We start from the raw sequence: 14,428 nt of genomic DNA, 5'->3' as shown, positions 1-14,428 counted from the left end.
CGGGGAGCCAGAGCAACTGACACAAGAAATAAAACTGGGAAGAAGAACACTTTAAAATGTAGGAAAATGCTTTAATCTGAGAAATGTCTTTATTGTAGAACACAAAATCCATCCATCCATTTTCTATACCCGCTTCTTCCAGAGAGGCTCACAGGAGAGCTGGTGCCTGTCTACAGGCGAGAGGCAGAGGTACACCTTCGACAGGTCGCCAGTCCATTGCAGGGCAACACAGAACAAACAACCATTCACACCTAAGGGCCATAGAGAGAGACCAATGAGCCTACCAATCATGTTTTTAGAAGGAAGCTAAAGTACCTGGAGAGAACATTGCACAAAGACCCCCAGTGAAGAATTGAACCAAAGGACCTTTTTTTTGCAAGGCAGTGGTGCTACCAACTGTGCCACCGGGCCGCCGTTCTCTCTTATCCTTTTTTAGCAATTCCTGGAGGGTGGAAAGCTGCCTTGACTTTAACCAATGTAAAATCTCATCAAAGCACCCCTCCCCCGCTTCCATCTTGCCTTTACTACTAGGGATGGTCTGATTTTGCAAGGTGCCAGCCATATGTATCAACACCCTAGGAAAGCCTTAAAGCCTTAAAATTAATTTACCTTTTACTGCAGTAGCATAAATTAATATCAGAGAAAAATCCAACATTTCCAACATACTTTCTCAGTTGCAGTCACAGGTTACATGACCTGACCTTAAAAATGAAACATGCCATGTGATTTCTGAAGTCCCACTCTGAGTAAATCAGAGTAAATAGCTGCGATGTGTTCTCATTCTAATAAATTGGAATCATTTGTTTTTCAATTTGTAATGTAATCATTTAAAAACAGAAGATGTTCTCTTTGTCTCTTAGCTCATACTCTACAAAATATCATTATGGTTTCATTATGACAAGAAATATTATTGATTCTTCATATGTTTGGTAAATCTTGTCTGTGAAGTTGTTTTAAAGCGAAGGTGAAGATGCAAATGTTAGCTTCTCTTGAAAAGAGGAACATATGTCTCTTTTAATAATTCACAAACACACACCAACCCTCAGAGGGTGAGACGAAGGCATGAAGGGGAACAGGCCTGAATTACAGCGAAGTACAGCCTGTAATTGAGAGACCGCATACCGTTCTTATGGCAGGAACCGGGATTTCATTTCTTCAGAGGGCCAGATGTGACTCCTAGCAGTCACTGCACTTCTTCACTTTAGCCTCTAAATTGTCTTGGATCCTTAGGTGCATCGACTAAAATATTTGCTAGATTAAGCTTTCCAAGAGTGCCTGACTAATTTCTCAAATCCTAATCCATGCTTCTGAAGGTTTTCTTGCCTCCAAAAAGTAAAAATGTTATTTAAACCCTACACTACCTGTCCCCTACTTACCTTGATCACTGTTGAGTTTGATTTTTATAAACTCATCACCAAAACAAGTGTTATTCTCACTTATTTATGTGTTGAAAAGGAAATGCACCGCAAATCCAGCCTCCAATCTGTTCACAGGAAACACAGTTTCATCAGAGCTGCCCACGGAGTGATTGATCACCTTGGCAACCAATACAATGAATTGGAAACTTGTGGTGTGGTAGGCTACCACATTTTGTTTTCACACCCTGAAGTCTTGGCCCTCTCAGCTATTCATAAAAGCCAGCTAAGAAAGGTGTTTTGTCGTTATTATACTAACAGTTTAAATAGAACCTATTTAGCTTTATTATTTTATTATTTGACTCCGTTTACATCCTTTCCTATGGAGCCTGTCAAACAAAGAGGTCAAGAAAAGTCAATGTAAAACATCTAGGAGACAGCGTTTTATTAGAGAACAAGCTATAGATCAGGAGTGTCACGCTCAATCACAGAAACGGCAACAATCCTAAACATGGGCATAAAAAACAGGATCAGTATTTATTGATGTGTCTTAAACAGAAATATTAAAGCCTTGATCTCAGTCACAAAGACAGTTTGTAGGAAAGAGTCATGTGAGCAAGGCGGCCTAAGAAGATGACCCAGTTCTAGCAGTTCTATCAGGTGGAATGGGGCAAAATTCCTGCAAACTATCATGAGAAGTTAGTGGAAGGATAACCAACACATCTGACCCAAGTCATGCAGTTCAAAGGTAATTCTACCATATAATAAATATTTCCAAACTTTTGAATTTGAAGAAAGTTAAAAACATTCTCTGAAAAAAGTATTCTGGCATTTAGCAGATAAAATAATTCAGTAATCCTGACAGACCTAAAATGGAAAAGTTTAATAAGACAGACAGAAACTTTTGCTTCCAGTGTTGTGATCCTTAGCGTTCCCCTGATCAGACACCTATTGGACATAAATCCTGTCAGGATCTGCCATTTTGGACTTTGTTTTGGTTTTGTGTTTGTTTACTTTTCAGTTAGGTGTTTCTATTCCTTTGGGTTTAGTAGTTATGTTTGTTTATTCCTTCAGTTAACCTAGTTTAGTTTTGTTCTCTCTCGTGTTTTTAGTAGTTCTTTCTTCCCTCACCCATAGTTCCCTTGGTGGTTGCTTTCTCATTTATTGCTTACTATGGTTGTTATTATTATTATTATTATTATTACAGTTCTCTTTGTTTATTTTTCTTCTTTGGTTTTTCTAGTTTAGTTTCCCAGTTAGTGTTTCTCTGCTTGTTTACTGTTAGGTTTATTTATTCTTGCTGCATTCTTCTTCTGGTTTATTAGTTCTTTTTCCCGCTTTGGCCTTAGACCCCTTTGGTGTTACTCGGTTGGTTATTCCCTGAGTCTAGCTTTTCCCCATGTCCTCTGGTTTAGTTCTTCCTTGAGTTTATTTCTATTTTTCCTTTCTAGTTTTTAGGTTTTTTACCCTCAGGTTTATTTTCATTTGTAGGTTTTGTCTAGTTTAGTTTCTCCCATGCCTCAGTCTCACATAAGTTACTATAACCTATTTCCTCAGTCCCCTTCACCTGGCCTGCGCACCTATTACTACTTCCATCTGATTACCTGCCTTCCTCCCTCATTGGTTCATACTCCAACTCTGGGTATGGTTAAGCGAACTGCTCTCTGCTGGGACTACCTTCCCAATAGCCTATTATTTTACATGCACATCGAAGTGGATTTCTCTACAGATGTGCTTTCCTGCCACCTAGGAGAGGTAGGTAATGGTCGTGATGGATCTCAGTTTCCTATTCCAGGAAGGCGTCTGGGAAGGAGAAGAAGCCGGGATTAGAGGTTGAGGTCTGAGGCAAGGATCTGTGGAGAGTATGACTAATTTAAAATTTTGGAGGAGATGGGGAGATAAGTATTCCTTTTGTGAGTTTGTGCAGAGCAGGAGGGTTTTTCTGAGAGAGGGAGCTGACCTAAGGAGGGGTGAGATGTTCCAGGTTAGACAGGCAAGTGTGGAGGATCTTGTCCAAGGAGGTGCTGAGGAGTGGTTGTGGAATGGATAGGTTTCTGGATAGGTACTTGCTGAGTGTGGTTGCATTGGAGAGGAGAACTCTAAGGAGACATTCTAAGCAGACATAGCACAAAGTAAGTACAAGAACACAGAGAACGTATTATTAAGAGTAATGGCTTCATACTGCAACAGCCAGATGACACTCAAGCGCAGAGAGACCATCTGGCACCTACTTAAATGCAGGCAGCCTGATGAGGTGATTGAGCTGAGCAGCGCCAGCTGCAGCCTACTCAGCTACGCCCCCTAGAGTGGGTTGGCAGAGAGGAAAAACACCACATCAAGTCAGCACTTCCCTGAAAACATGCACCAGCAGTGTGATAACCCTAAACATGACTGAAGTAGAACTACGATTAAATGGTTTAGATCAAAGAATATTCATGTGTTAAAATGGCCCAGTCAAAGTCCAGACCTAAATCTAATTGAGAATATAATGTCGAGCAATTAAAAAAAAAAAATGGCTGAAAATGTAATTTTTCAGATGTGCAAGCTTTGATGTCGTGAAAGATGGTTCTACTCAGAAATCACACCACCCCTTTTCAGATTTTTGTAAAAAATGTAAAATTATGTATAATTTCCATTCCTCTTCACAATAATGCTCTACTTTCAGTTGGTTTGTCACATAAAAATCCAATGAAATACATAATAGTTTGTGGTTGTGAGAAAATGCTAAAACCTTGAAGGGATTTGAACACATTTGCAAGGCACTATGTGTAGTTTAGAAGAGCTAGCAGTAGTGGAATCTTAGCAAGCTAAAGTTGCTAATTAGCACTAAGTTGCAAACAAAGCAGAGGTTGACTTCCTATGTCTTGAGTGAAAAGCAAATATCAATACCAACCTAACATGTTTCTACATGTATTTGTGTGTACGTCGGGTACACGACAGAGCGAAAACACACTCAAAGGACACTTTGTCATTTTATATCCTCATAAATGTATTCCCTTGTAGATATACATTTCTGGTATTTGATTTTTATTGGTTGTTTAATATATGAAAAACCTCTGACAAAATTTGCTTTACAAACATTACAAACTATCTTTTTGTATGTTTTTTTTTTGTCAGCTGTCCAACTCAGTCTGAAAAAGTCTGGAATATTATTCCTGGTCAGGATAAGTTCCTTCCTTCCTTACCTCCTTCCCTGCTTCCTTCCTACTTCCCTTCCTTCCTTCCTTTGACCATTCCTTGTGTCCTTTCTTCCCTATTCCCTTTCCCCTCTCCCTCCACCCTTCTTGTGTCCTTGCTTCCTTCCTTTCTTGTATGCTTTCTTCCATCCATCCTTCTGTAATTTCCTCCTTCTTTGTGTCCTTCCTTCCTTTCTAGTGTTCCATTTCACCTCCCTCTCTCTAACCATTCTTCTTATGTCTTTGCTCGCTTCCTTCCCCTTATCCTTCCTACCCCCCCTTCTGTAATTTATTTCTTGAGTGTATTCTTCCCTCATTCCTCGTGTCCTTCCTTCCATCCATCCCTTCCTCCATCCACCAATAATTTATATGTCTTTCCTTCCCTCCTTCTTTTCATCCCTCCTTGTATCTGCCCTTCAATCCAACTTTCTCTCCTTCCTTTCTTGTGTCCCTCCTTTCAACCTTCCTTGTGTCCATTTTTCTGTCATTTCTTCCTTCCTTCATCTCTGGTGTAAAACCCTACTTCTATCCTCCCTAATGTCCTTCCTTTGTCAATTTATTTTATTTGATTTCCTTCCTTAACTCCTTATGTGTGTCATTTGTTCATCTCTCCTTGCTTCTTTTCTTCCCATCCAGCTTTTTTTCTTTTTAGGACCCCACATTTAAAATCTCATATGTACCATAAATTCAGGGGGACATTTGCTGTATTTATATTTTAAAATGGGCAAAAAGGACTGAGAACCCTGAATAAACATGGAACAATGCAGGAACCCAGGTTAGTTTGGTAATATTTACGCATTTTCTTTTTAAAGGGCTCGGGGTGAATATAAATGGATATATATATATATATATATATATATATATATATAATCAGTACAGACCAAACATTTGGACACACCTTCACATTCAAAGAGTTGTCTTTATTTTCATGACTATGAATATTGTAGCTTCACACTGAAGGCATCAACACTATGAATTAACACATGTGGAATTATATACTGAACAAAAAAATGTGAAACAACTGAAAATATGTCTTATATTCTAGTTTCTTCAAAGTAGCCACCTTTTGCTTTGATTACTGCTCCACACACTCTTGGCATTCTGTTGATGAGCTTCAAGAGGTAGTCACCTGACCCTTGTGCAGATTGGCATAAAACAGCTTTCCCATGCTCTCAGCATGGTTACAACTGACCGAAGGGGGGTCACATTCTCCTACGCCTATTACTCTCCTGTAGGGTGCCATAGGAGCTACAAAGCCACACTCCACACCCTTCAACAGATGGCGTACTGGCCTCCAACATCTCACGACACCCAGGTCTACATCAAAGGATGTTTAACCTGCTGCCAGTTTCAGCCATCCCAGTCAACCTCTGCTTCAGCGAAGGGGGGTTACATTACCTTGGTTCCACCTTCAGACTAACTGGGTCGAACCAGCTCCAAAACTAACAGGAGGTAACAAATTCCTCCTAACTGTGACGTGCAGCTTCATTAAGTGGGTTGGATGCTTGTCAGAAAAGGTTGACACCATCATCCCAGCTGTTGCGCTTTTGCTGAACCAGATGAAGTTCTACATCGAACTCTCCTCCCCAAGAACAGAGCTTGTCTCCATGTCCGGGAAAGGAGAGACCAGCGCGTAGGACTAGTTAAATAGGTGCATGTTTCATGAACTCACACTAACATGCACTAATCACTAACAACTTTCTTCAACAGAAACAGTTAAACATATAACTACCTTCTAGGACACAGTATTAAATTGTAAGTTGGCACGATATTTTTCCATTAACACTCTGCATGCACTGCAGACCCTCACACAAATGAATAAGAATGATTTAATGGACACACATGCTGCCAGAGATTTCATGCAAAATCTTATTAAAAGAGGTTGGTTCATCTGTAGACAGTCCCACCGAGGCACAGATACCCACTGGCCTAGTTCTGCTGAACTTAGAGAAATCCTAAGTCCACCACAGCAGACACCTTGCAACTTCCACAAACACACCTGGCTTATAGCCTAGGTACTGCAATTCATTTATTCTTTTTCTCCCTCTTTTCACGTCTAGATAGTTTAGAGACAGGAGTCATATTAAAACCCATCATCATCCGGAAGAGCTAATGGTTTAAGCCTAAACCTGTTTTAAACATTCGTTTTTTTTAAGATTACACACCACAGACAGGCAGGTCAACCGTTTACAGGTCAGGATTGATTCCCTCACATTAATTTCCCCACGGTTCATAGCACCGCCTTTGCCAATGATACAGCCAGTCTCCAGTCTGGAAGTTGGACGAATAAGCTATGAACCATGATTTTGTTTTGGGTTTTACATGTACATATATGTGTACTGTATCTTTTGTTGTTGTTTCATTTGTCTCAGGGTTACCAAAAGCTGATGACCAAAAGAATGTACTGATGATATGAATGTATTGTCCCGTATTCTCTTATTAATCAACGTAGAAAGGTATGAGTTAGTCAGAGTTTAGTCCTGCCCAGGCTAACCTCTATCCTGCCCTGTCATAGGTTTTGAGGAACACAGAGACAGTTTTGTTTTGTTCTGCTTCGCCACGGATCACTGATTGGTCAGCAAAGGACAGAATGGTCCCAGTAGCTTCAAAGACTGCGATTCATCTCACCCTTTGAACCTAGGGGGGAATGTTGGACCCCTTGCTTGCTGAATATTGGACCATTTGCACGTTGTTGGACACCACCATGCCTTTTCAACTTCATCGGCCATTTAGTACCGCAGGATAGTCTGTCCTACAAAACCCAGTAGCCACTGCGACTGATATGACAGGGCCGTCCCAGGTCTGACGTTACAGGAGGCAATATAGGAAGGCGAACGTTTGAAAGAAGCGCTTTTCACGCTGGAAACCGGACCAGCAACTGAAGCGCATCAATTTCTGGCGAAGAGTCCCAAGTGGATTTCATTTATTCTCCTTCGTTGGCCAATGAAAAATTCATGAAAGAGGTTTCTGGAATGAGAAGGCCAGAAATTTCACTTTGCCAATCGAAGACGTGAGTTTAACACATAACCAAAACCACGGAGTTTCAAGAAGATGCAACTTTCCCTCCTTGCTTGGTTCTAGTCGATTGCTGACGGTCAGATCATATTTTTCCTTTTCGCCAAGGAAGCCAAAGGACGAAGATTGACCACTCTTCCCGAAGTTAACTGTGGACGCACATTAACTTCCAACTTTCCCCCTCCTCCTCTCTCCCTCTGCTCAAAAGGAAGACTTCAACAAAGTAAAACCCATCCTTTAATTTTATTTCTCTCTTAGAAATAGTCTGGGCAGGGTAGAGGAAATTTTAGTGCGATTAGAGTTGCCATTTAGAGTCTAATGTGTTCTGAATTGTATGTGCATGCCATTGTTTTGAAACTTGCTGGTACTTTCGGAGACCGCCGTGTCTCGCAAGTGTGTCTTTACCCTCCGAACACCTGCGCGCAGGTGCGCTGTGAAACTGGACCGCTATAATAACCTTATAGTGAAAATCAACCATTTTCTTTGTCTCAAACTTCACGTTTTACTGGTTTGCCGCCAAAAGGGTTTATGATCCTTTGTGTGAACTGAGTTTAAAACCTTGCTGGGGGAAGGTTTATGACTGCCCGTGTCCCGCTGAGCTACACTTTGGGAGGGGTGCACCCAAAGCTTCGTTCAACCATATTCCCCTTTTATTTTGCCATAACTGCTGGTTTGATCTCATACACACCCACTGCTGTTTTGTTTTATTTTGTTTAGTTAGATATTTTGCCCTTTTGTGTAGAACTTTGCATATTTGAGTAGGTGAAGATTATTAAATCAGAAGAGGGGATTGTATCAGGCTGTGATTTAATAAATATTCACATAGATAAAGAGAAGGCGTTTTGTCTTTATTTTGTGCAACTGTGATTTGTCAGTCAAAATAAGGTTAAAGTTCCACACGTTTCGGCAGAAACGGTTGATTAAACTGACATCTCTGGTAATAGTTATCAATTATTACTGAGTATTTAACGGTTGTAATTATCAAAGGCGTTGAGCCACAATTACAACACCAGAGGACATCTCTGGCTTCGATTCATAAATGCAGATTTTGGTTAAGAAATTAATTTAGTCAAATTATGATTGTTAATTATAATTCTTGATAAATATTAATTAATCAATAATCAAAATTCCAACACCCATCTCTCTCCTTCTTGGTCAAATAGCCCTTACACAGCCTGGAGGTGTGTTTGGGGTCATTGTCCTGTTGAAAAATAAATGATAGTCCAACTAAACGCAAACCGGATGGAATAGCATGCCGCTGCAAGATGCTGTGGTAGCCATGCTGGTTCAGTATGCCTTCAATTTTGAATAAATCCTCAACAGTGTCACCAGCAAAGCACCCCTACACCATCACACCTCCTCTTCCATGCTTCACGGTGGGAACCAGGCATGTAGAGTCCATCCGTTCACCTCTTCTGCGCCGCACAAAGACACGGTGGTTGGAACCAAAGATCTCAAACTTGGACTCATCAGACCAAAGCACAGATTTCCACTGGTCTAATGTCCATTCCTTGTGATCTTTAGCCCAAACAAGTCTCTTCTGCTTGTTGCCTGTCCTCAGCAGTGGTTTCCTAGCAGCTATTTTACCGTGAAGGCCTGATTCACACAGTCTCCTCTTAACAGTTGTTCTAGAGATGTGTCTGCTGCTAAAACTCTGTGTGGCATTGACCTGTTCTCTAATCTGAGCTGCTGTTAACCTGCGATTTCTGAGGCTGGTGACTCGGATGAACTTATCGTCCGCAGCAGAGGTGACTCTTGGTCTTCCTTTCCTGGGGCGGTCCTCATGTGAGCCAGTTTCTTTGTAGCGCTTGATGGTTTTTGCGACTGCACTTGGGGACACTTTCAAAGTTTTCCCAATTGTTCGGACTGACTGACCTTCATTTCTTAAAGTAATGATGGCCACTCGTTTTTCTTTACTTAGCTGCTTTTTTCTGGCCATAATACAAATTCTAACTGTCTATTCAGTAGGACTATCAGCTGTGTACTGTATCCACCTCTTGCACAACACAACCGATGGTCCCAACCCCATTTATAAGGCTTGAAATCCCACTTATTAAACCTGACAGGGCACACCTGTGAAGTGAAAACCATTTCAAGTGACTACCTCTTGAAGCTCATCAACAGAATGCCAAGAGTGTGTGGAGCAGTAATCAGAGCAAAAGGTGGCTACTTTGAAGAACCTAGAATATAAGACATATTTTCAGTTGTTTCACACTTTTATGTTCAGTATATAATTCTAAATGTGTTAATTCATAGTTTTGATGCCTTCAGTGTGACGCTACAAAATTCATTGTCATGAAAATAAAGACAACTCTTTAAATAAGAAGGTGTGTCCAAACCTTTGGTCTGTACTGATATATAATGTTTGTATGTATGTGTAAGTATATGTGTGTGTATATTCATTCTAAATATTCTGCTATTCCAAATCTTCACCACTAGTGGGCAGCCTGCGGCTGACAATGAGGCAACACTATATTGTGCCAGTGTATATTACATTCATCATGCATTTTGGCAGCAAACGATGTCACCCATAGTAGCAATTTAGCACAACAAATGGAAACTGAAAAATTCTCCGCTTATTTTGAAGTAGCTTACACCAAGAAAGAATGCTTAAAGGGATTACGCAAACAATACAAACATATTTTCAGTAACTGCAATTAACTATAAGGCACTCAGTCGTTACCCAAGTTTTAAACAGATTGATTTGGCTGTGGCACTGCAGCATATCCACACCAGTGATGTCAATAACACATAAAGGAGTAAGGTTATTTTAACATTTATCACCTTTCCAGGTTTCCTTTTTTCTATTAACAGATGTCTTTCTATGTCTGTTCTTTACATATATCCAATATTCTTTTGTGTACTTTGTGTTTCATAGTTCCCTAGTGGGCAGTTTGCAGTAAAAGCGAAGGAATCAGATATTTGGATAAAATTCTGTAAGAGGTTATTTTGATTGTTAGTGATCACTGTAAGTTCTTCACTGCACATTGGCCTCTATGGGACATTTGCTGTGTGTTTTTGGAATGAGGGGGACTCCGAATGTTCAGGGTGGCCCTACAGCAAACCAACTGCAGAGATTATGTCGCATAATATTCTGTTTCTTGGAGTGGGGTGAAATTCTGCTTTCTCTCCCTGTTGCTGCGTCACTCAAGGTAAATATATTCCCCCCTTCCTCCCCTCATTTCCTCTCACTCTCTTTTTCTCTCTGGCAGTGCTCCCTTGTAGCCGGCAATCTTATCTGTCTCACACGCCTATCTTTGCTTTCCACACCACGCTGTTCTCCTTTTTCCCTTTGTTTTATTTTCCACAACCCCATCCAAATGTATAAAAATAGAGGTTAGACCCTTCTTGAGCTGTCTCTTGTTCTGCTTTACTCCCCCTGCAACCCTGCACAGAGCAGAGTGTTGGCTTGCAGCAACACTTCCTCTGAACTCCCCACTGTCTCTCCACGCCTCTCAATCTGAACTCCCCCGTGTTGCTCCTCCATCCCTCCTGCCATGTCTTAAAGTCAAAGATCTCTAAAAGAACCAAAGTTTCCAGTTAGCTTTTTTTATTTCTCCAGGACATATGCAGGAGAGACTAGTAAGATCAGCCTGTGTACAGTTTTGTCACATCCCAGCGTGTTGCTTCCTCTCCATCCTCCACCCCTCCAGCTCACATCTGCTCTGGATGTTTTCTTCCGCCTCCCCCCTCCTCTGCGCTCTCTGATTTCCTAAGACAGGGTATGAGCACTCTCACCTCCTTCGGGAGAATACGGCAGAGCTAGTGAGCATCAGTGAGTCAGTGCAGATAGTGTCACTCTGTGTTACTGATAACCTCATTGTGCCGCAGGAACCGGAGGACAGAACCCTGAGGTGAAACGAAACCCCCCTACTTCTCCCTCACCCTCCCACTCCACCAGATACGATCATGTGACCTCTGTCAGGCTGGTAGAAAGGCAATTAAGCCGCTCTGCTAAAGCTCAGAGGCCCAGTGTGACATTTCAGGACCCTCCCAGGTGGGATATTCTAGGAAGACCTGGGGAACGGAAGTGAATCCAGTCTTACAGAAGCGCACAAGGACAGGCAAATTATTTGAAAGCTGTCTCTACACCTCTAGCTAAATGTTTGTATACCAGATGGTTGTAAATTATGAAATGACATGACACATAACTCTGCACCTACATAATTAGCAACCTGTTCTGTGAACAAGTGTCTCATCATCACATAGAATGAAAATCTGTAATCTTAAGCAACTAATTCATGCTGAGTCGGCTTTCTAGCGTAAAATTACCATCAATCGCAAAATTTACACAAATTACACCTTGCACTTTTTTTCCTTCTTTGGGGCCTGAAAAGGGGAAACATTTTCAGAAAGCTTGCGAATATACTCACAGTCCTTGAACTTCCAGCATTTGGTCTCATAACAACCGCATATTTCACATTTTACTGGGATTTTATGGGATAGACCATGATGGTCAAGTGAAATATTATACATTGTTTTCAGATTTGTTTTTGCAAATCTAAAAAGTGTGGCATGCAAATCAATACTTTGTAGAACCACCTTACACTTCATTAAGTGTTTCAAGGTATGTCTCTAGCAGCCTTTCACATCTACAGACTATTTTCCATGTTTCTTTGCTAAGTACATCAAGTTAAGCCAGATTGGGGGGAGAGCATCTGTTAGCAGCAATTATCAAGTCTTGCCACAAGTTCTTAATTGGATTTAGGGCTGGACTTTGACTGGGCCATTCTAATACATGGATATGCTTTGACCTAAACCATTCTATTGTAGCTATTATGGTATATTTAGGATCAGTGTCCTGCTGGAAGGTAAACTTCCGCCACAGTTTGTGTTTTGCAGCCTCCTGCAGATTTTCTTTGGGGACAGTCCTTTATTTAGCTTCATCAATCTTCTCATGCACTCTGACCAGCTTCCCTGTTCCAGCTGAAGAAAGGCATCCCCACAGCATGATGCCGCAATCACTACGTGTCATTTAAACGAGGGTGTGTCCTGCCACATATAGCACTTTACATGTGCTCCAAAAAGTTCACAGTTCTCATCTGCCACATCACTTGTGTCAAATAGTAAACGGGACATTTTATGGCTTTCTTTTAAAGATGGCTTTTGACCTGCCGCTCCTGTATAAAGACTGGATTGCACAATTCACAGTTCACAATTAATATTGTCCTCTCATTAGATTCTCCTACCTGAGCTGTGGTGATTTTGATTTTAAATGATTTTATTTTGGGGAATGGGACTAAAGGGGGTGAATGCAAATGCACACCACCCTTTCAGATTATTTTTAAATATTATAAAAAAACTATTTTGAGTTTTCTTTCCACTTCACAATTATGCACTACGTTATGTTTGGTACATAACCATGGCAGCCAGTTAGCTTTAAAACATTTAAACAGACAGTGTGATCTCCAATATTTGGGATCACTTTGGTATTTGGTGGAAGCACAGAAACCAGGTAGGTTTCCTTTTATTGATATCCAACTACTTTCACAATGTTGTGTTTTGCTTGAAGTGGAACTGGCAAAACCTGACCCAATAGTAACTAAACAGTAACACAGTCTAAAAGTATTAATAGGTCCAGAATCACACTTGCATATTTTGGTTTAAGACTTTTAGAAAGAAATTTTTTCTGTTTCTCGTGATTTTATAATCATTTTAGCTAAGCGAGGCTAACTACAACCTAGTTCAGAGATGACCAAAGAGCATGTTTCTACAATCTTCAAAACTGAATCATCATGTCAGTTTCATATTTAACCCTATGTTAAACCTTTCTGTACGACGCCCTTATTATATCAGCCAATGTCAATGTTACTACTTGTAATCATGTGCTCTTGAGTCACTAAATATATCCTACTGCAAATCTATAAAGCATTAGAGTAAAGCTGACTGGTTCTCACAAGGCAAAGAGGCGGCGTTTTCCTTGTGTAATAACAGAATATAGGTAAGAGCCAGCCAATGCAACGAGACAAAAGAGACAACACAGATCCCGCTGGACTTAGCTGGTCAGTAGTTAGTGTAGCAACACAAATCTTGTTAGGCTGAGAAAATTAGCTATAAACAGCTTTCTCATGCAAAATGACAGTGTAAAAAATATTAAACATCAAGTTCAAATATTTTCTGTTTAATCTGTATTGATTTAAAACTGTAAAGCTGAATGGACCACATTAGGACAGCAGACACAACTAGAAGATTGAAGAAAGTTTATTTAAACCGATGTTCAGGAAAGCAGATGGACAGTCCCAGCTATGTCTTTCCACTCCTCAGCAAGGCTCTGAAATACAGACAAAAGTGTGAGGGGAAAACAGGATTCAATATACCAAATAATATTGGATATATTTTTACACAGAGGGGCCTCCTCCTTACTTGCAGAAAACCCTGTGAACCTGCAAGAGCAGATGGTGGACAGAGTGGGCGCTGCAGGCAAGTCAGAGGAGACACCGGAGAGAATCCCAGAAGTGGACATTTGAGTCTGGGTCATAAAGTCCTTACTCCAGAAGCCAGTTGGCAGCTTGACATATATTTACGTGATGATGGCCCAAACACTGCTTAAAAACACATGGGCATTGAGCACAACTTGGAAGTGTCTCGTGGAAAAGCTGTGGGGGAAGTCTGGGGTGAGTAAACTGAGGTGGGATCCAAAGGTCTAAATAGTTTGCAGTCAGGCAGAGAACAACGGGCTTACTCGAAGACGTGAGGCAAGACAAGTAGATACCAGAAGGCAGGGAATGGGTCAGGATAAAAGAGCATACGAGGAACATTGGTTTGGCGGGTTTAGCAAGAATCGTAGTTGTGGTAACGGGTCTTACACAATAACGTAATTATGAAAACTGGTGGAACGCCGCGGCTAGGCAATCAGACAACCTGGCATCAAAGGAAAGACTG

The sequence above is a fragment of the Girardinichthys multiradiatus genome, chromosome 14, assembly GCF_021462225.1.
Source record: "Girardinichthys multiradiatus isolate DD_20200921_A chromosome 14, DD_fGirMul_XY1, whole genome shotgun sequence".
Taxonomy (NCBI): domain Eukaryota; kingdom Metazoa; phylum Chordata; class Actinopteri; order Cyprinodontiformes; family Goodeidae; genus Girardinichthys; species Girardinichthys multiradiatus.
This window is presented reverse-complemented; position numbering follows the sequence as displayed.